Consider the following 20,128-nt stretch of genomic DNA (forward strand, 5'->3'; position numbering starts at 1 on the left):
GCTTTAGGCAGACTACTAACAATTCTTTTGTAGACTAATCAAAGTAGTAGACAAATTCTTTACTGATTAATTCATCCATTTAGCAAGTAAAAGTCTGGAGGGTTGGCTGGAAAATCAAATTCTGGGGAATTTTTGCGCTCTTCAGTTTTGAGATTGCAGACAGGAAGCCTTTGTGCGAGGACAGTGGGATTGTTTTTAAGTCATTAATTAGAACTAAATATAGAAAAACCTAAAATGTGAATTGGTGATTCAATCTTATCTTACTTATTCTTCTTTTTGATCTTTATCAAAAATTATTGTAAATTGTCTGAAGCGTTTTCTTTTCCGTCCATTTTCTTGACAACAGACAAGCTAACGTGCTGCAGCATTTTTAAACGTCTACATTGTTAAGTGAAGATTTTCCAACTACATTATTAACCAGTAAGAAACGCAAAATATTTAAATGTGTTCCCTACCAAAACTCCTAGGCTAACTGAAAGCCTGAGGGATTATTTTTGTTAGCAAAGTTAGTATTTTGGCTAACGAGTTAGCATGCTAACTAGTTGAACATATCGGTTTTATCACTTGGAGCTGCTTGTCTGTGCTGCTGCTGAAACGATCCTGCAGAAGACTAACATTTCCAGTCAAGTATTTTTCCAATTTAATTTGCTAATTCTTTTTGTCGGACAAGAAATTTATAGATTTTTTCAAATACCTGACATGTTTCAGCGATTCCTTTTGCCTTCATCAGAGTCACAAGATGATAAATGACGGGTCACACAAACCAAACAAATTTTGTGACTCTGATAAAGGTGAAAGGAATCGCCAAAACATGTCAGGTATTTAAAAAACCCAAAAATGTCTTGTCCGACAAAAAGAATTAGCAAATTAATTGTAGAGCCATGGACAAAATTAACTTCATTAAATCATTTTGCTATTTCATCTGTTTGGTAGCGCGAGCTCAGGTTTCTGTGTGTATGTTTCCATCGGTGCGTCCGAAATGCCATACTAAACAGTATATACTAAAAAGTGTACTTAAGTTCGGCACACTTTTGAGTAAATATCAGTAGTATGCATTAATTCGGACGTACTATTAAGAGCACACACGTCACTTCCTGCCGTAGGGAGGAAGTGACATTTCACAGCAGCAGTAGCAGCGCATCACTCCGCTCTTTCCCGTTTATCCTGGCCGAAACAAGATGACATTATATAATATTATTATATACGAATATTATAATATTAATATAATATAATAATATTATTATACTTAATATTATACTTATGACATATATGTATCACTTAGCAACCAAACACGGCTGCATTGCATTGTGAGGTGTTTCTGCTTAGCTAGTGTCCATCAATCCATACTTATAGATTTCTACGGAATGAGTATGGATATAGCTACTATTGAGTACGTACTAATGTTTCGGACGCCATAAAAAATCTCACATAGTGTTTTTGCATACTCATTAGGGTGGAAGTATGCAATTTCAGACGCAGCCCATAAGTTCTCAGGTTGGTAACTGGAACGTGGAAGTCAGAATATCTGAGTTCTGGGATTTTAGCTCTGGAGTCCGAATTCCAGCTCTAGAAACCGGAGAACGCTCACCTAAGTTTCAAAGTTTATTTAGACGGGACAATGCATATTAATGCACACTACATTAAGCCTGGGCCTGGGAGTCGAACTGGGAACCTTCTTGCTGAGAGGCAACAGTGCTAACCACAAAGCCACCATGCTGCCCCGACTTAAGGCTTGCGTCAACAAAGTAAACACTCTTAATTTTAGTGTTTATAGCAGTTCTGTCTCATTCATTCCCATCAAATCAGACGCACCGTTCCCTTTTATCAGTACATGTGTTGCTACACTGTTTGTACCACATGCAGCATTGTTGTGTTTCACTACTTCTAACCACAGATAGCACTGATAATGGCTAGTCCGATGTTTAACTTTGCAGCCGGAGTGTGGTCAATGTGTGACATCATTCTAAACTTTATGTAACTGTATGCCCACTCTAACGGCATAATGTGGCTTTGGTGGTTGATTTAAAGTTATGTATAAATAGTTGTCATAAATTGAACATCGGTCTCAAAAGAGAAGTAGCTGCTGTGTATTAGCTGCATTAAGTTGGTTGGTGTGGTTGCTGAAGAACACAGGAAGATACTGTTGCAGATTGAGAACCATTGCACCCTAGGCCCCCTTCATTTGTTTAATTCTTTAATGTACCATGTACTGCGGTCCCGGTCCCCCCCCCCACACACATCCCCGGTCATCCTGTTGCTGTTTCCACCTGCCTACGTGGATGTCTGCTGTGTGCTGCTGACTGGAGCTGGAGGAAGTGTCTGGGGTGAGGGAAGTCTGGGCATCTCTGTTGAGGCTGCTGCCCCCACGACCCAGTTCTGGATAAGCGGTGGAAAATGGATGGATGGATGAATTATGTTCTAAATTATTTTTTACTACATGAAACAACAAATTATACATTTTTTAAAGAGCAATCAGCATAATAAACATGACTGCTGCCCTCCTCCGCTGTCATCACTCCCTGCCAGCTGCTGCTCACGGTACCGGTGGGTTCTCTTCCAGGGACTCAGCTGCAGCTCAGTACCTCTTGCGCGCTCAGGTGTCGCACCTGTTGGCCTCTGCGTGGCCCTTTCACTTGTTGCCCCTCTCTCTGGTGGAGTCTGTAAATGTTGACCCGGGGCTGCTCTGCTGATGAGCTCTGACCACCGTCCGGTGAGTTCTCTTGTCCCCGCTGGGCTTCAGCCTCTCAATTATTCATCCGGCATCTCAGGTGACCCCTCATAAACACTCTGTTGTCATTTAGGATCCGATGTCTCATTAGCAGTCCATTCAGCTTCCTCGCATAGACAGCTTTTGTGGCTTCAGCGGTCTGCCGCCGGCTGGCCGGCTCCGCCTGATGGATTGATGCCCCGCCGCCACGTCGTTTGTCATCTCGGGGCGGTGATTGTTGTGACCGCGGTCTCGCTGGCGACTCGATGCTGCGGTGGAAACTGAAGATGCCTCTGACGGTGGCGGCTAATTTCAGCAGGCCACTGGCATCAGCTCAAGTTTTCATCTTTAGAGTCTGCTGCATGTTTCCTTGGCAACCGGGGATTTGGTGTACCCCCCCCTAACTCGCACTGGTTGGTGTGAAAGGCATGCTGGGATTACACTGCAAAACTCCACATGAACTAGAGGACAGTAGAACAAATGGATTATTTTTAGAGCAGCAGACTGTGGCTCTTTGTGCTAAAGCGTCTGACCTCCCATCAGCACCACAGCGGCTTCAGTGGTCCGTTGGATGCTGAGACGCGGAAGATTCAGAAGCACCATTATTGGACAGTTTGCCATGAGCACTTGATTAAAGCATGCATTTATGGTTCCTGTTGTTTGTGCGTCATTGGCTGGTAGTTTTGTAAATAAGTACATCAGTATCTCAGACAAGAGGAAGAATTTAGAACAACTAAAGCACAAACTATACACATCATCTCTTAAATCTTTCTTACTTTGTCTAAAAAAATAATTTAAAAAATCTTCTAATTTTAGTGGATCTCATAGATTAGTGCTAATACAACCTCAGAACAACATAGTGCTTTAGTGTTTATAACATAAATAAAGCCAAAGAGAAAATATCAAAGGAAAAGACACTATGCTATGCTATGCAAGCTATGGTGTTAGAGAAGCAATTGTTGCTCCACATCAGTCTGTAAAGTGTTTTATATGAACATTTCCAGACATGGCAGAGTCCAATGTTCTTCAGTGATACGGTGGAAAGCAGTTAGAAAACATCAAAGACTGTCACTAATATTCCCAGTAGTGGACATCCAAGGAAATTTAACCTAAAATTAAAGGAGCATGAGGCTCCTTTTAAGAAATGAGACTCTCTAGCGCCACCCTTCACCACGACGGCCGTTGGGGGTACTGCAGCCAACAGTGAAGCCGGCACGGGAGAACAGGGAGAACGCGCATGCAGCGTCATGTGACGTCACATCCGCAGGACAGCGCGGGAAATTCCGGCCCGGAATTGCAGCACATTTTGCAGCACACAGCCTGTTCAAGGCGACGGAGAGATACGGTTCATTGAGGGCTCATTGTTTTTGGTTTGGAACGCTTCATCTGACATTATTACTAGAAAACTTAAAACGTATACGAATTTTTTTCATAAATCCTGCCTCAATCCTGCCTCATGCTCCTTTAAATTTTACCAACACAAAAAACACCCAGTTACATGTCAGATCCGCCAGTCTTTATTGATAATGTTAAAGTCCATGTCAGTACAAAACTCCATCAGAGCAAACTATTACAAGACCCCGGGATCCATTTCCTAAAGGAAAGAAAAAGGAGAACAGACCGGGATGTTTTGTCTTAATACCAAACGCCAAGTTTGGTCTGAGCCAAAGATTCATTCCAGTAGAAACACCTCATACTCGCCATCAAGCATGGCAGTGGATGCGGGATGATTTAGGGTTGCTGGTTCAAACAACTACTTCAAATTATTGTTTCTAAAGCCGGATCTACAGGGTGCTGAACTGTGAGGGTGCCTCGTAATGTTCACATGATTTTCCTTTCTTTTGACTTAATTTTTGTTGAATAAATAATAATAATAATAATACAATTACGATATAAAATGTTGGACTTTGTGAAGTACAAAGAGTATGTACTCATTATCAGGTTTTGGGTTACTGTATGTCAAGGTTTTTGTATTCAGGTACCTGTTTTATTTTGAAAACCTGTGGGTTTGTCTTGACTTCCCCTTTTTCCCATCCGATTGTCTGCACCTGTGTCTCATCAAGTCCTCTGTGTATATATTGTCTTGTCTTTCCCCTGATCCGCACTGTTTTCACCACCACGTGTCTCATCATTTTTAGTTGGGGGTATTTGTCAAGTTTAGGTTCTTGTTTTTTTTTTTTTGCATCCTGCAAAACCCGGTAGTGGGATTGTCTTTTGTAATGTTGTACACTCTTGTGTTGTATTGAATCCTTAAGTTAACTGCCAGTAGTGTGGTTAGACACCTAAAAGTAGAAGAAATTCCTACTCGAAAGCTTTTTAAAAGTGCAGTAAAGAGGTGTTTTTATATGACTGGATAGGCTATGATGGTTAGCATGTAGCAGCTGAAGATTAAAACAAACCCCCAAACAGTTTGTTGAACACAACAACAAAAGCTATCAGTGACTTGCTGGATACAGCAATTGGGAACTGTTTGCTTAAATGTCAGCCGTATATCAGCCTGAGAAGGTAATAGTTTATTAGCTTGCAACCACTGCTCCAGAAGGTGCTCACCATAAATGGAAGAAGCCTGTGCTTTTATGTTCATGTAACGTAGGAATAAAGGCACAGATAAACCGGCTCACCATCTGATCCCAGTTTCCCTGTTTGAGGTTGGTCAGGGGTGTTTTTCTTTAGTTTATATTACACTATCACATTGAACATCGACTGCAACAATAAACCCTGAATTTTAATGAGATCTGATGGACGCTCGTTGATGATTTCCTCCTCCAGTTTTGACGTCTTTATTGGACTCTGACACTGTTTTCAAAAAACCAAGACAGGCTGCTAATTAAGGAGCAGGTAGATATTTGTATTTAATGACAGAGTCCTTCTCGTTGGCTCTCCAGGCGGTATTCAGCGAAAACGGGGAGACGGAGAAGAATGAGCCGCTGAACCGAACGTCGCTGAGGTGATGACTAAAAGCCTCTTGCGAAAAAACTCGGGTATCGTGTCAGCGATGGAGCAAAACTGACTGAAAAATTCCCAGTTACATCATATTTGAGTTTTTAATTTCTCACCACTTTTATATTTAGTTAGGATACAGAAAGTAATCTGCGGAGATACCCGTTGCTGTTGTAATATGTGCAGGATGTGGTTTTGCTTTGTCACGCTGAAACTAAAAACCAAAAAAAAGGAAAAATGTTATCTGTATTGTAGCAAATGTATAATATTGTTGATTTTACGAATGCACGTTCCATCAGTGCATCTCGGTAATATCACAGACCTTCACTTTTATCGGAAATAAAGTAGAAGAGACTTTTTCCGTCCTTTTTCCAGGTTGAAAATTAAAAGCTTGAGGCAGGAGTAATCCCCCCCTGCATTGTCAGCTCTTATAACACCAGCTTTGGCAGGATGCTCACATGAAAGTCTATCGGATCTTTGTTGGAGGATTTGCAGCCATTCTTCCTGCAAAGGTCTCCTTGTTCGTGACATTCTTTAGCTGTCTTGCATGCTGTGCACTTCCGATGTCTCCCAACAAATTTTCAATGATGTCACGGGCCGACTATATAACCCTCAACCTCTGTTTTTAAGGGAGTTCATTGTTTTTCTTAAAGCTGTGTCTATCTTGATGGATACTTGCCAGAATTTTGCTGGTGCGTAACTGAGGCCGTTTTTCTGCGTCTCTGACTTAAACACAAGCTGCTGACCGTCAGCAGCCGTGAACTGCTGATGACAGAGCGACGACGACCGAACGCGAGTCTGAAGATGACAGCCATCCGTTGCATTTTCAGCCTTTCCTCTTCGTGCAGGGATTAGTGATTATTCTTTACCAAAATCCCCCAAATTACTCAATTCTTTTGTTGGGAAATATGATTCAATTACTTTAATTGTTGAACTATTAGGCCACGCAATCTTTCATAATGGTCATTGTATCCTCTAACATTTTCTGGTTTTCCCCTGTCACTGTCATTGATTTTCCAAGTCTCCTGTCGGCGTGGCCTCAGTTTTTTTAATTCCTCGGCATTAAAATTAGTATGTTAACAAGTTAACTTTTATCCTTAAAATAGTAGTGTTTCAAGTATTTTAGGTTTGAAGGGGTTGAATTGTCTCATCTGAAATCAAATTGAGACATTTTATCATGTCCATACAGTACATAATGTGTTGGCTGTGGGTCAGTGGGTGGAGGTTTTCCTCCATCTGGGTCACTGGTTCTTCATGTGTTGAACTGTCCTTGGAGTAGAGAGGAAGCACGTCATTCATGCACGTCATCCGTTCATAGAGTCCATACACATCATAAGAATTGATGCAGAAGTGCATGAATGAGTAAGAATCGCGTGGTAAAAGGTGTCAGATGAGCAAAGAGCTGAACATTTTACCACAAATAATGGTTATGAAAGCATCTAAAGGAACAGGCTTCTTGATTTATCCAGATGAGTCTGAGTCACCTCCTGTTCAACCATAAACCTGGTCCGATGTGTTGTAAACCCCTTAACAGTTAGTCTTTATTGGCACAGCACAAGAAAATACAACACAATTTGCTTTGCTTGTTCGAAATAAATAATTTTAAAAGATAAAAATGGGCAATGAATGCACCATAGGTCAGATATGTATGTTTAGATTACTTTGTAGACAGTGAACGGTAAAGCAGACGTTTATTTAGTTTAGTGATGGCCTGAGGGGGAAGAAAATGTTTTTCAGGTCTGGAAGTACGAGTTTTTCATCATCTAGAAATCAGCAGGTGAAAGAAGCAGTGACAGCGCTGCTGAGCTGCTCTGAGCTGCTGCTGGGCCCTTTTTTGTTTGTTTGTTTTTTGGTCCATGCGAGGCCCTCCGTGATGTAGGTCCTCAAGGAACTTGACTTTCTCCACATCCGCCGTGATGTGAGGTTACAAGACTCAAATACAGGAGATCCACAGGCAGCACGAGTACAAAAACATATTTTTTATTATATACAAAAGGAGATACACATGCAAATAATCCGAAAAATAAATCCAAAAAGGAAACAGAAAACAAAGAAAATCCAAAAGTTTTTTTAGATTTAAAGAAGGACAGACCAGCAGGTAGAAGGGGAATTACAAGACAATGAATACTCACAAGAGACACAGGTGGAAATAATCAGGATCAATGGGCTCAAGGGAAGTCAAAGAAGACCAAAGTACATAAAAATAAAACAGGAAACAAGTGAAAAACACAAAAGAAACCCAAAACCCAACAGAAACTCTGGACCATGACACCGTCCTCTGACGAGTTCTTTAACCCTTTTATTTTTTGGATGTCCGTTGTTATTATCGGTTTCTTGTCTGTATTGTCTTGCACGACTGTTCGTAATCAGACTTTTATTGTCATCAGCAACTTTAGTTATTAGCCATTATTCTTCCCCACGAGTGGTGAAGAATGAAGCGGAAGACCAACAGGCTAATTGTTGATTTGACTGGAGCGGTACACCTGTCGAACGGTAACACAGATGTCCAAAGGCGAGCTCAGGGAGGACAGCAACCTCCTGCGTAGCAGAAAGACAAAAGCTCACTTGCCCCTGACTTCAGGAACTTCAGGTACCCAAACTTTTGCATCTGATTTTTTTTTTCCCCTCCTGTGCAAATCCTGGACACTGGAGAGATTACATCTCCCTGCAGGCTCAAGAGCACCTTGGTATTTCCCTGAAAGAGACAGAAGAGGTGGCTGGGGAGGTGTGGGCCTCTTTGCTTAGACTGCAGCATGGATGGATGGATCTATGGAGGGATGTATGGAGGGGTGGAGCTTCCATTAGCTTTATCTGTCTAAAGTGGACCAGAAAAGCTCACAATGATGCTCCTCATTATTCTTTATTGTCTCTTTATAATTTCACTGAAAGCTGGTGACAGAACGTTGATGCAGAAATTGTATTTAGCAGTAATTCTCCATCTGAATCACCTCCCTGCTCACAACGGTGGCAGGAATATGTGTGGAGAGGAAACGGAGCCTCTTCTGGCAGAGGAAAAGCGTTCATTTCACAGTGGACAGGTGGCCTCAGCTGGCCAATAAACACCGGGCTGCCAGCCGCCCACCTGCAGCCGAGGCCGCTGTGTGGGCGGACAGGTTGAGGAGGACACTGCTGCGCTCCAGCCCCGTCTCCGTGGTTGCATGTGCAGGACACACACTCGGACACACACACACACACTCGGACACACACACTTGGACACACACACACACACACACACACACACACACACACACACACACACTGTTATATCTATCGGTGCTATTTAAAGCAAACACCGGTGTTTTCTGGGCAGATTTGATCAAACACAGCGAGATGAGTAATTTTACAAGGAATTCCAGCTTAATTTTAACACAGCAGCCAATTTTCTGTTTTTAAGCCACTCCAAGCTACTAATGCTAGTAATGGAACTGTTTTGTTTGTTTTTATAATGAAAAGCACTCCAGATCTTTTATCTGATCCAGTGATATACAATATACAATACAAAGCCCCTAGTTTATCTGTTAAGGTGCATTAAACACATACTAATTGCATCAATGTTTCGTTAGCTCGCTTGACTGGATGTAACTCCAGTCCTCTCTCTGAGCAGGTGTGCAGCCGTCTGATGGCTCTAATCTTTGGAGGGAGATACGTTCGGCCGAGAACATTTACATGCACTGTTAGAACCGAAACAATGAGCTCAAAGTAGCCAAACCGTCCCGATGACAGGAACCAATGACGGGACCCGATTAGAACCGGCTTCGGCTGAGTTTTGGCTGCCTCACAAGCTGCGTCACCACATATTTGTGCAGAAACTGCAAAGATCAACTGACTTGTTTGCACCCTTTTTGTACTTTTTCTGTCGGGTTACCAGCACCACTTCACTGAAACCACTGAGTCAGTCAGAACATAGATGTCAATTTATTTTATGTAATTTTACCCAAATTGATGATGAAAAGTCTCCCTATTTTCAAATTATTGTATTTGTCGAACCAAAACATGACTTTGAAACCGAACCTAAAGATGTGTCTGACTGAACTTGGACTAAATCAAGCTTCTTACATGTGGACTGATACTTAGGTACTGAATCCGGTCATCATTTGGACTCAAACGGACCACAATGTCCCTAAAACACAGTGTCGGTTAAGTTGCCTTAAATGCACACTGGATTTATTCCTGTTTGGTCGTTCTCTCTCTCGCCTTGTCACTCTCTGAGGTCTCAGTCACCTCTGCCATGATGTCCGTTGACACGGTGCCATAGATCGATACGCAGTTGTCGACCGGGATGAGAGCCCAAAGTTACTTTGGCTGGTTCTGGCCGATCGTATAGGGTTAGGAAGTTAGGAGAGCCAGGCGGCACTTCCCAAAAGTAATTGAATATCCTCTGAAACGACATTGGACCTGACATTTAAGTATGAAAAACTCCTTTGTGCTGCTTTAATCTTGGGATTGATGTTATCCTAGCCTGCTAATAATCACCTTCTGAGGTGAACTCCTGCAGCGCGATGTAGTCGAGCAAAAAAAAGCACTGTCCTCCCCCCCATTTGCTGACAGTAGCCTCTCTGTCAGTCAACACAGCTTTGGATTAGCCTACGCTGACGCTTGGCTGACCGACCCATCCTGGAAACGAGTCCGCTGCCCTTCCCCTACCGTTGCCTGTCAGCATCTTTCACATAAAATACTATCCGAATGCAGAGCCTCTCCATCCCCATCACATTTCTCCCCGCTGTCTCTTCCAGTTACCCCTTGACAGCATTTTTTTTTCTTTCTTACCCCCACAGCTCAAAACGTTGCCCGAGGCTCGTCACAGCAGGTCAAAAAACAAAAGTCTGAGTCGGCTGGTTGCCTCAGCTTTCTCGGCACCGGGATATCGTGTCAATGCAGACGGAGAGAGGAAGGTGGTTGTGGCTGACGGGTTATAAAAGCAGCACAGACAAACACTAAGCATAAACCCGGCTGTCACAGAACGTCGTCTGGTTAAGTGAATTGTTCCTGGCAGCGCTGAGGAGGTGCCGGCCATTTCAGGTCTCGCTTTATTTAATTATTAAACCAGAAAAAAACGGGGGACGTAAACATCTGAGGGAACATTCTCCAGACGTGTTCGCCGAGCCCGACGGGGGGTGGCATCGAGATCCTCAGACTTGTAGCAAGATTAACTTGTAAAAATTGTATGACTCTGTCCTGCGTCAGCGCGGGTCGCCTCGTCTGCATCACCTGAACCTTTAATGACCCTTTTGTTTGACGTACATTTGAGCCATTAGTGCCGATATCAGACGGTGTGCATATTGGAGGTAATTGAGAAGCTGTGTGCAGATTCGTCTGCGACTAAAGGGGACGAGTTTCGGGCCGTTCTCACTTTCCTCTGCAGCTACTGTTGCACACTTCCATTGCGTACTAATATGTAATTCATAGTGTACTGTGCATCTGTGAAGGTCAAGGGTGTAGTACGAGCGTTATTCCTCCGTCCCATGAGGCCTTCGCTGCCTGCCTCCTCTTGGACATCCTTGCCCCGTCTCATCTGCAATGCCTCCCCCACCACCACTGCATTATGTTGCATTTGCATCGTATTGCCTCTGCACTGCCTCTGCAAGACTGGCCCATCTTTTCAACCCCCCCCTTCTCCCCTTCTTCTCCTGCCCTTTTTTTATATCTCCGTCTGTCCCCCCTCATCATCCTCCTCTCCGGTGTCAGGCTAGTGCCGAGACTCGACTGCGAGCTGTTCAGCACACGGGGCAGGAAGAGGCTCAGCGAGGTCCTCGGAGGCAGCTTCGTGCAGCGCTCTGGCGTTGGCAGGGAATGTGCAATGAGCTGGGAAAGATTACGTTGCGGTAAAGAATAAAAAGTGCAGGAGTGGGGTATGTCAGAGTGAGGAAATCCCTCGCAGGAGGATCCCAGCTCCAAGCTTTCTCTCTGACGGACTCCTCCTTCTGCTTCCCTCCCCCTGCCTTGTTTCCTCCGGTTTTCTTCAATCCCTCGTCTTCATCTTTTCCCTGTGTGTTTGAACTGCTGCTTCTGCACTGATCCGTGCATTCGGACTCTTATTCCCAGCGCACAAGTTTCTGACACCGTGCACCGCAACGAAGCCTCGCTCCATCTTCCATTTTGACCATTTTCTTCCATGTTGCCGTCCGAAACACTCCTGAATCTCCAAGATGTAAAATGTGAAGAGACAGTATCATGACAAGTTGTATACTTGGTTAGAAATTACAGGTAAAGATTCATTTTCATGCATCCTCACGTCACCATGTACCGCACAGTGAACCACCTCAGTACTGAGCATAAGACATATGAGTCAGTTGCACCAGATCCATGAATCACATGTAATAGCTACTCAGCCCACTTTACCCACAAAGCCCTTTACTTTACTTTGGACATATAGGTTTTTTTTTTTCAAATGAGGTTTTTGATCATAAACTGCGGCTCCAGGATTTGTAAAGACTGTAAATCCTTGGCTACGAAAGATGCCACAGATTTAGCAATTGTCAATTTTTCCTAATTCTTAGATGAGTAATCAGCATCGGCCCGTGGCTGTGTTAGGTTAGGGGGGGGGATGGTTACCATGGCTCCTAAAGATAGATATAATACCAAAGTGTTTCATCTTTGTGGGATTTTCCTTCCTTGTGTCGACGGTTTATGAAAGGAACTTTTACAGTTTTCAGCTCAGAGGCTCTCGCTATAGATGTGGAAGTTGTGTGGCTCTTACAACAGCATAATCAGAATCAGAATCAGCTTTATTGGCCAAGTTTGAACATTGCCCGACAAGGAATTTGACACTGGTTATTTCGCTCACTGTACCAAGATTTAAAAATAGCAAACAGTAAATAAACAAATGTGGCACTTATTAACATATATACAATTAAAAAAGTGAAAGGTGCAGCAGTATGAGGTAGACATGGTAATGACGGCTCTAAATAAAATAACATACATTTTTTTTTTAAGAGATTTACTTTAGGGGCTAGATCTGACTTGCTGATGTGATGCAAACCTTGTTGCTCCCAAAGGGAGTCTTCATCGACCCCGATGGTGAAATGTCAAACTTTGATGCAGAAATAAACATATAGTCTTTGCAGTCTCAATAGTTAGATTTGACATCCATGACAACTGGATATCCGGCTAGAAGCATAAATGGGTTGTGACCGGGGTGAGTTGGTGAACTTATACATAACTCATTTGGTGAAAAGTCACACATTTAAGCAGAATTAGAGTCATGGTATTTTTTGATCGACAGCTGGCTATAAATGATCGCTGGCTGAGTTTGCAGTTACTTAGCACTTAGCATGGTCTTGAACAAAGACCAACTCTAGCAGTCGTAGTTATCAATATTTTAGAGGTGATTTTGCTTGTTGTGGCATTAATCTGACTAATAGACCACTGCGACTGGTTGTGCATTGAATTTTAGGGCCTAAGATTAGCAGAGCTTTGGCTGAAGGCTGCTAGCCAGGGTCAACGACAGGGCACCGGCTCGACTGCCTGATCAGCTTCTACTTCTCGCAGCATGTCGGTCCTGCAGCGTGACCTTTGCTTCGGATAATTTCAGAACCCTTTTCAAGTTGGCTAACCAGACCCATGGCCGATGACATCTGAAACACGTGCTGCCACAGCTGAAATGAGGACGAGCAGAGCCCTGGCGGGTCACTTGGCCGCTGCTCGTGGTTCCCTGTCAGTTGTGGTCGCTAACCGAGGCCCATGAGTCTCAGGCTGAGCAACTGCCGGCCTGCCGGGCATCGTTCAAGCCCTGGCAGGTCTCGTTTCAGGTGTTGTTTCAGTATCAACTCTGAAAAAGAGGATGTTTTCGACAAATCTGGTCAAAATGATTGCAAGGTGACATCAGTTAGCATCATATTTAGCATAAGCTAAGCCAGCCAAAGCTAAATTAGCGAACTTACTTGTTTTCCAGCTGGTTTCAGAACTCAGTAGGACAAAAAAAGTCTTCAAAAGGCCTTTAAAAAAACTTTATACCTGACTCTACCTGGAAAAATCCTCTTTTGTTTCTCCTAAATCGCCCAACGCTGGTCTTTGCCTTCTACTGTCAAATCAGACCAATATAGAGCAAAGTAGTACTTGCATTCGCAGATGTACAATAAAATAAAGCATTCAAGATGTTATCAAAGTGTGGACCTTCAGCTTTACTTTAACAATTTATCCCAAAATATGACACATAAATGGGTTTACGGCCAAAATTAGTTTAAAAAAAAAATTTTTTATTAAACGTTTTTATGGAAGTAGTGGCCTTTATTTAGAAAGTAGATAGAAAGGAAACGGGTAGAGAGAGGAGGGGAGACATTGCAGTATAGAGCGACAGGCCGGGACTCGAACCTGCGCTGCCCACACGAGGACTATAGCCTCTACAAATGGCACCCGCTATCCAGGGCCCCTAGCCGAAATTAGTTGAAGGTGTGCTCCATTCCCTCGTTGCTTCACGACAAAGCTATTATAGATAGATTTTTATGACTTTTATGACTTTTTTACCTTTTAGTGATGATACTGCTGTTTTTAATTTTTAATTTTTTTCTTGCCTTGAATGTTGTAGCACTTTGAGATTCATCGAATGTAAAGTGCATTATAAATTAAATTCATTATTATTATTATTATTATTATTATTATCATGTTGGGACCCCTGGGGGGGTGCCAGAGATCTCTGGGGGGGTGCGAAACTTTGTCTGCTTTGAAATTATGCAGTTGTAAAAATTATATTTGCGAATGAGTCATTCATAAGACATTGTTAGGATTCATTTATAAATGTCTTGAATATTTTTTGTGTTTTTATACACTGGTGACAAACAGGAAATTATTTAATTCCTTATTATTGTATCATTACTCAACATTTAATCTACTCCGACAGGTTGTTAAAGGAAAAATGTTAAAAATTTTGGTCTCATATTAAAAGAGACATTTTTCAGAAATATTTTTATGTCCTTTTGTGCGTATTTTATACATTGGTGACATTGGAGAAAAACAAAGTCATATGTATACAGTGTAAACCAAAGAGAAATGTATCAAAAAAACATAATTAATGTTCATTTTTTCAATTAAAGACTAATTTGGTGCTAGTACGTACGGGTCGGGGGGCCTGGCTGGTCTTAGACACAAGTAGGGGGGGCTCCAAGGAAAAAAGGTTGGGAACCGCTGTCCTAGACGACCCTGCAAGTTCCCAGCCTGCACCTGTGTTGCGGCCTGGACGCCAGGGGACGCCCATCAAAGTTGTGTCAAACATTTACACAATAACAGAGTTTCTACCATCTGATGCCCCGTGTCTTCTAGTCGGGCGAGGATTCATCATCATGAACCGCAGCTGGTCGCCGCGCGGCAAAGGTCATTGAAATGAAAGGTGGTAGCTGTGTTGGGCGTGGGGGCATCAGACCCCGGCCTCGACAGGGAGCAGCTTGTTCTGCCGGGCCGTTATTAAAGGCCTGTTTGTATTGCATGCTGTTTTGTTTTTTTTCATTAGCAGGAATCTTATATCATTGCCACTGAATATTGCATGAGGTTTGGGGGTGGGGGGGGCGCTGGCTGTCGGGATGCTGCTGTAATATTTCACAACAATCAAAGATGGATGAGCCTATTCTTCTAGGTAAATGGAGGGAGGTCTGGCACCAGTGAGGAAGAGCCAGAAGATGGTGACGGTGATACTGACGCACCGTAGAGGGGGGGTTGGGGGACGGCGGGGCGGTTCAGGAAGGAGGAGGGGAATCGGGAAGAGTGATTGGAGTCCATAAAAATGAAAATGCACTGTAAGACAAATGGAGCAAGCAGGGACGGGAGCGCAGGGTAAATGAAGGGGAAAGAGGCAGAGGGGGCGTGGGAGGGCGAGATGGAGCAAGAAATCAAGACGGGGGGGGGGGGGGGGGGGGCAAGAAAAACAAGAGATGGACCTATTAGAGTTTGTGAGAAAGAGTTAGGGAGAGAGGCCCTAATTGAAAAGGCACCCGGACTGATTTAGAGGGGCAGCTTAGCTGAGCTGGTTGGGTGATGGTGAGTGGGTGGTGGGGGGGCTGGGCTGGGGGGGCTGGGGGGGCCGCTGCATTGCAGAGCAAGAAACTGCCACCGCCCCTGCAGATCTCCACTCCTCTGCCTGTCATTAGCACGACCTGCTGAGAACGACCCTCCGTTAGGACCAAATCCACACCAGCTAATTACCGGGGGGGGCTTTTCTTTTAGTTTTTCATCGTAAATAACGTGGGGGGGGTCATAAAGAACAGGAGAGGGTTGGTTTAATACAGTCGTAACGCTGTGGAAAGTTCTTTTGAGGCTTTATTTTCTTTTGAACATGCAGGAAGTGCAGGAAAAAAGTTTTGCATATTACTGCATGTGCGTTATTCACGGCAGGATTAAGTTATTAAAGATTGTATCCGCCTTTCTTTATTGCACTATTTGTGCCGGGGTATTTAAAATGTCACCAGCTTTACAGCCACCAGAAGGAGAATTACGCTTGTTTGACTCAATATAACAATACAACAGGACTTTAACGTGGCCACACACACACACACACACACACACACACACACACACACACACTCGTTCCCCTGCTGTATGTACCAGGTCCGTCTCATAAGGGTGCTTGTTCTTTCCAGGGTGGGTGGGTGGGGGGTGGGATACGTGACACCCACGGCCGGTCAAACCCACTCATGTTACTGCCTCCACAGTATGCTGCTTGATTTACACATGAAATATTGAAGTGCTTAATTTAACCCCCAGGGTGCTCAGGTGTCCCGTCCTCCAGCAAGACGAGGCCTTTTCCAGGGAACCTGCGGCCGTGACGCTGAAGCCACGCCCCCGACAGGTTGATAGGCCGTCTAGGTTTGATTAGGCCTACCTGTAACGCGGCTGCAGAAACCGGCTCTCGGACCGGGGGCTTGAGTAGTCAGAGTGTGGAGGGTGGGATGGCTGATGTGGTGCTAAAACCGGTATGCATGGTCATGTCCAAACTAGGGTGAGGGGGGTTTCAAACAAGGGTAATAATTCAAAATCATATGATTAACGATTTTCAGATACGTGCTGCCAAGAACGTAGCTCGAAGGGGGTCGGCATTACAACTAAACTGACAAATTACTGAAAAAAATCTGCACTTGTCTCAGACGGAGGCGTAATAACTCAACGTTGGACACACACCAAATCTAAAAACAGCTCGACATTTTTCTTTTCTGTCACTTGTAAACCATTATCGTGTGAGATCATGGCGTCACATGCTTTGCCAGAGACCAGCAGCGACAAAACGACCCCCTTTTTTAAATGTCATGGCGGTTAGTAAATAGCTCTGGAGCCTAACCAACGTCTTGTCGCAGTGGTGCAGGATCACCACAAGGTGCTGGGTAAAACTAAATAGTTCAGTGCCGGGATGATGAGGATGGCCACATAAAAGTTGTAAGTTTCTACAAATGTTTAGTCAGAAGTCGGGATTTCCGAGTTCCAAGTTGGAAGTTTCAACCGGAACGCCTCCTAAAGTCCGAATTCCAACTCAGAAAGTCAATTTCACAGTACAGATGGGTCAAGACGCAGCTAATTTTACTGCTTTTAGGAAGGTAAACAGTCGCCTGCCCTGCGGCCTAGTCCTGCTAGCAGGTCGAGTGACTCCGAGTCCTAGCATACTTCCGTCAGTTCTCATTTCAGATATCGTTGGCTACTGCTTCGGTTAGTCAACTTGGACGTTTCCCGAAACATGAAAGTTTCCCGAAACATGAAAGTTTCCTGGCTGCGGCATCTTCGCTGGCGTTGAGGATTGAAGATTACGGTACAAATCACGATGTCCTCTCTCAAAACCGTTTCCAGGGCTGGTTCTGGGCCAGTGATGAGTTTGGAACCGGGCTTTCTGTTTCCACTGACAAAGAACTGGCTCCAGGCCAGAAAACCCGGTTCCAAGGTAGAACCAACTCTTTTCTGGGCTAGAGGAAAGAACCGCTTACGTAAGTGGAGGGGGCGGAGTTATTAAGACCAACGGCATTAGCATGACATTTTCAAATAAGAATGAATCTGGATGCAGCAAAGCAGCAGTGGTCTTAGGAGGAAACAACCTGTCTTTTAGAGATGTGTCCACGGAGGAGCTACGTGGACCAAGTCCTATTAGAGCAGATACCTTGTTGTTGCTTCAACTTTCGCAGCAATGCAAGCACAGCAACGAAACTGACGTTTACAGTGACGTAATGATGTAGCTCCCCTTAGCACCCCGGGCTATGGAAAAACAAACTGGTTCTCAGCTGGTTCTCAAGTTGAACGAGTTGTGAACCAGAACCAGCTCTGGAACCGGTTTGGTGGAAAAGGGGTATTACTCAGTCGCCACCGTTCGCTGAGACAACAAAACCGGAACTCAACTTTCATGCGATTTCCTGCCAAATCCTTCCGAAACTCGACACCGTCTGGCATTTTGGTGGTTGGAGATCTGTGAAAGTTAAAGCCTGGGATATACTTGCAGTTCAGAACGCGTACGCATCATGGCCGCCACGCGTATCCTGCGTTCATTTGACGCGTCGATGTGCACGTTCTCAAAAAGACACTGAACGCGTAGCGACCTGCAGTTCTCGCTTTTATTTATATAGCGTCTAATACAACAAAAGTTGTCTCTAGACGCTTTCCAGAGACCCATACCCAGAACATGACCCCGAGCAATTATTATATAAACAATGGCAGGTAAAAAACTAGTGGGAGAAAAACCTTAAGCCAAACAGTGGCAAGGAAAAACTCCCCTTTAGGAGGGAAGAAACCTTGAGCAGGACCAGGCTCATAAGGGGGGACCCTCCTGCCGAGGGCCAGACTGGGGGTCAGGGACGGCAACAGCACAGCAGGCAGGTGGAAGCAGCAACGGGATGACCAGGGGTGGGGACCGCAGGCCAGCATGCAGCTCCCGAAGCTCCGGCCCAATCAGCAAGCCCCAGGTTGGGGTGCAGGGTCGGGGAAAGGTTGAGAAGGGGCAGGGCCAGTAGATAATCTCCTACATCATCCAATGGTGTCATGTAAACTTGTTTGTTGTTCTAATCTGCTACTGCTACTACCGCTACTACTAAATATTTAATCACTTTTCCAACTGTTGCTCTGCTTACTGCCCCCTATTGGTCACCGCCGGTACGACGCACTCTCCTCGCGTACTACGTGAGCGACGTTGCGGTTGGTGGTGCACGCGAACGGACGTGAACGGATGCGAACGCAAGCACCAACAGCAAGAATATCCCAGGCTTAACTCACGTTTAGAGCCCGCCTCTAGTGGCCGTCGAAGGAACTGACACATTTCTTACCTCTGTGATGAACCCAACCTGTAAAAGCAGATGTAGCCGCTGTCATGTCCACAGCCTCTGAAGGACCTGTTTTTATACCCAACCCTAACCCCTTATACGCAACTTTAACTTTAACACAAACACTGGCAGGAACTCATTAATACATGCACCTTATACATATAAGTTAACCAATCAGCATATGTAACACTCAAAACAGAAATGTGTTAATGTCCAAACAGCTAACGGTTGGAGGTCCATAAAGGCCTGCGTATCTAACCGGCTCCAGTCGCCCAGAACAGCACAACTTCAGTCCAGCTGTCAATCAAACCTACGCTGGTTGCTAGTGGCTGATGTGGTGCTGCAGGGAGGAGTCAAGGAGGAGTGTTTGCCTTGTGTCCTTCAAAATAAAAGCCCACGGCTGAAATTACAGGAACATAGCTGGGCAGGTTGTTGTTTTTGTTGTTTCCCATTGCCCCGCCCCCCCAAACTGTTGATCTGGTTAACAAGGTTCCCTCCACAGGGACTCATACCGCCGGTTTAGCAGGTATGCAGCCCTCTTTCCCTTCTGGAGTGAATCTCACCCATTAGTGTGTTTTAAAGGCTTTCGTTAGGTGTGTGTAAGCTCTTCATGGAGGGGGATGGAGGGATGTCTCTGCTCATCTTCGCCCCCTTTTTCCTGATTTCCAGTCCGAATACAGTAAAATGATGCAATTCTCTGACACCTGGGACGTTTCGGCACCTCTGCGTCAGAAACCAACGTAGGATTTTGGCCTGATTTACTTTACTGGGACAGAAGAGCGGGGTTTTATTCAAACTCCCACCTGGCTTTTCAAACCCCCCCACCCCCTTCACCACCATCATCCCAGTTACAGCACGCTCCTGTTTCCTAGCAACGAGCTGGGTCTTCTTAACAGGCCTCATGGATGAGAGAGCGAAAGCAAACACACTTCTGCTGCCCCCCCCCCATGTTAATGGTGAACACCACCCAGACACGTCACATGGAGACGATCAGAGTGATTTACAGTTGACACATTTGTCTCATCGGTAAACAACACACAGGCTTGTTATTCCGTCATTAAAAAAGGTCACTTCCTGTTCACTATAAAAATGGAAAAAATAGGATTCGATGTGAAGACGGAGCACACTTCTTTCTGTTTAATTTTCCTTTCTCAAGAGACTCCGATATATTGTGCTCCTTTTTTTTTCCCTTGTGATTCACTGTTAATATTATTTAATTGTTTTCCCTGATCAGCAAGCACCTGTGCTGTATATAGTAATGTTCTAC

Source organism: Cololabis saira, chromosome 18, assembly GCF_033807715.1.
Source record: "Cololabis saira isolate AMF1-May2022 chromosome 18, fColSai1.1, whole genome shotgun sequence".
In the NCBI taxonomy this organism is placed as follows: Eukaryota; Metazoa; Chordata; class Actinopteri; order Beloniformes; family Belonidae; genus Cololabis; species Cololabis saira.